The sequence below is a fragment of the Cavia porcellus genome, unplaced genomic scaffold (assembly GCF_034190915.1).
Source record: "Cavia porcellus strain 051 isolate PalLab524CR breed Dunkin Hartley unplaced genomic scaffold, mCavPor4.1 scaffold_30, whole genome shotgun sequence".
In the NCBI taxonomy this organism is placed as follows: Eukaryota; Metazoa; Chordata; class Mammalia; order Rodentia; family Caviidae; genus Cavia; species Cavia porcellus.
In genome coordinates, this window is record NW_026947513.1 from 43945925 (window position 1) to 43949876 (window position 3952).

A 3952-nucleotide genomic window follows, 5' to 3' on the forward strand; every position below is an offset into this window, starting at 1 on the left:
ATTTAACTCAGTGGTGTTAAGTACCTGTTTGACAAGTGCAAGGTCAAGAGTTTGATCCCCAGTATAAAAAAAATAATGAACACAAAAATGAGGATATGGCTTTGATATACTACACATGAAGTTTTGGTTCCTCAATATTTTATAATGTTATTACATTTAGTTTTGATGTCCTTCAAAAGGCTAAGTTTTGGAGGCTTTCCAGTATTTTGTGCTCTTAATATATTGTAAAACTTCTAGCAGGTTGGATTAAGTAGGAGACAGCTGTCATTGAGAATGAGACATGGAAAAAGATATAAACTCCCTATTTTTACTTCTCCATGTTGTGTTTGCTTCTCAACTATGAGGTAGTAAGCTACCTCTGCCACATACTCGAAGAATTATGTGTTGTCTAGAAGAAGGCTTAACATCAGTAGTCATAGCTGACTACTATAGATTCAACCCTCCAACACTTTTAGCCAAAAATAAATCTTTCCTACTAAGAATCTGAGTATCTTTGGTATTTTGTTATAAATTGACTAACATATGGCAAGAAAGAATTGAGTCATTTGAGATTTTACTTTTACATTTCATTTAATTTTAAAAATTACAAGTGCTGCTTATTTAAACAGGTCTTGGTCAGACCTTGAAAAACTTACATATCCGCCCACAGGTTTTGTGAAGTATATTTCTGGCCAAGACACTGTAAGTAATGATGTGCTTTCTTGAGATCTGTGTGGCCCATCATCACTTTCCCTCTGAACTATTTCTCTGGTCTATATTCCAGCTACCAATAATTGAGAAACACACTATGATCACGACATTTCTGCCTTGGATTCAGAGAACTCATGCAGCATTTTTATTCTCTGGGCCAAAAAAAAAAAACTTTTCAGCTTTAAATTATCATAGATATGTTGTCCTAGAAGTAGGAAAATGCCTAATATGTAAAATTGGCATCCCAAATGAGGCTACTTCTCTGATTCTCCCTGAGAATGTGGTATTAAAAGTTTTGAGTCTCTCTGTGCAAGGAACCTGAAAAGGATTGGAAATGTAGATGTGAAAATTCAGAGGTTTCTGTCAATGGATAAGAGGTATCCAATTTTGAAAAAAACAGTCTCTGTAAATCTGGATGTGTATTAGTAAGAACGAATACTTATTGCAAGATAGGGGGTTTCTAAGAATAACCCTGGCCCATGAGGAGACATAGTTACAGGTAGAATATTGACAAAATGAACTACATTGAAAGACAGGCAGGAGGAGAACTTATCTTGCCATTTCAGATATTTCTTTGTTCTCCAGTAGGCAATGCAGTGCTCATGCTGCAGCCATGCCCTTGTGTTTAATTTCCAGTTTAAATGACTCCCAACAAATACATATAAGAATTTGAGAAGGATATTTTAGAACTAAAGTATAACACTCCTCTCCTAGATATCTAAATACTTTTGTATGTCTCATTGTAAAAAATGCATTTAATTCACATCTAACAGTTACTTCTAACATTGCTAAAAATTTGAAATCTGAGGTGCCCTGTAACATTCAAAGAAACTCCTAGCTGTCTCTGTAAAAATCAAAATGATAACATAGTCCAGCATAAAATGTCATAAGGTAAGCATTTCCATTCCAAAATGTCAGACCAGGGCAAAAGAAAATCATTGAAACAAAATATCACAAAGAAGACATTAAATCTTACATCTCACATCTAGCACCTGGAAATCATTTTATTGAGTTTTTAGTTTCAAAGTCCTTGGGTTCCTCTAAGGTTATTGTACTTTCAGTTGAAGTCCATATGTCCTCTTTCTTATACTTGCTCTGTAAATTCTATGTACCATTTCTCAATAGATTATCAATGTTCTTGGTATCTCAAATTTCCTAGCACTCCACTGTACTTTAGGCATCAACCACATAGCTCAGCACACAACACAATTAGTAGAACATTTCTGGCCTCCCAAGGAAACTTTGGTAATCTGGGTGAAAGTCTCCAAGGACCATGGCTTCTGCATTGAGCATGGCTGGGAAAGCAGTGATATGTGAATGATACTAGTATATGTGAATGATGCCCACTTGACCACCAGACATGCCCACTAAGAACATGGTGCAGTGAATGTGGGATTTGATGGCCAACTAGACTGCTCATGTTGTCTGTTTCTTCTAAACTGAGCCAGAGTTTAACTTCCTCATTATTTTGTCTTTGCATACAAGTGGAGAAAATGGTAAATGAACTCAAGTTAAGAAAGAAGCTTTATAGTACATAATGGTACCTGTTAAGTGGTACTGATTTCTTGTCTCAACACCCAGTGTGCTATCTTAGAGAAGTTGTTGGAAAGTTCTGGAATAGCTCATAAAACTCAGTCACTGGATGAATAGGACAATTCTGGATTGAAGTACTGGAGAACTCCTGAGGTTTGTGTCCTGACAGTATGAGTTTGCATTTTTCTAATCCCAATAATTCAGTATCTTGAAGTTTCCTATGTGTTTTTGTGTAAAGATGATTTTGAACACATTCTTAAGAAATGGATCAGTCACTACACATACAATTTTCATAAAAAATATTTTATCATATCCGATTATTTCAAAAACTATGGAAGAAATTTCTGATATTATTGAAAAGCTCTTCAGAAATGCATTGTTCAGATTTCAACAATAAACACATAAAAATCTTTTGCTTTAGGAGCTAAGTTATTGATGAAATTTAGATGCTCAATTTAATGATATTTTTAAAGAAATGTGCTTCCCTAGAAAGCACAAATTTTTTATCTTAAGAAGTTTTAAACAATATTTCAGTTGTAATATTTTTTGTCTTTATATAATACATAGTGTGCAAAATAATTTATAAACATATAAAAAGCAATGTTAAAATTGTAAATGTTTTACTAGAACCTGTGGGTAGAAATATTCACTAAGAATGACTTATAAACAATGTGAAAGTTCAGTTGAAGAATCAAAGATCACTGAATAAATTGTCCAGTTTTTTAAGCAATAGCGAATACCCCCCACAGCATCAGTTTTACTGGGATGGGAGTATGAATATTTTATGGATCTCAAAATGTCTAGAATTTATATGTTATTATCACTTAAAGTGAAAACAAATTAGGTTTAATTGTATGTTGGCTAATTTAATAATTATTTGTGTTTAAAACACACTAATGTAGCATTAGATATGAAACTATAACCAAATAATTTATTCAAATGTATCTGCAAAATCTATAAAAATCAATTGTAATTAACTTGCATAAAATTTAGAAAGAATAGAAGCAAAAAACCAATTAAAAAGAATTACTGTTTTTTCTTATTAAAGTACATTGTTATGACACATACATGTATTATTAAAATTTATTTATTTAATGTGTAAAATGAATTATACTTACTCATTTATTTTTTAAGAATGAGCTTTTATAATATCAATTCAGTATTCTAGGCAGTGTTCTAGACAGATGATGTTCTTTAAATTGAGGTGAAAGTAAATGCATGGGATTTGGCAATCAAGTGAACAAATGGAAACTATAAAATGTTATTGTGAGGAATAAGCAGAAAGCAAGCATTATTATCTAAACTGCTACCATATTTCTTACAAGCTGTTTTTACATGTCTAATGGCATCAATATAAAACTGAAAATTTTTTCAAGCATGTAGCATAATTTCCCATGGAAATGCAAATTTTTAACTGTCTATGGTAACCTTTAACCAAGAGAAGCAGAAAATCTTGCTGAGTATCCTTACTAGATAATTACTTTCTTGAGAGATTTCCTCACTGGTATTAGCAGAAATTCGCATCAAAGTCTATATGGGAAGGACAAAGGTGAAGAATGAGGGCAAGGATTAATTTGAACAGCAGCCCAAACATGACAAGTTGCAAGAGTTGGTGATGTTATTAAGTACACATAAATTTCAATCCACATCAATATTTGAGGCTTGTTCACTTGTTATTTATTATATAAAGCAATTCTCATCATTGCTTGCTTTGATTAATGATTACATC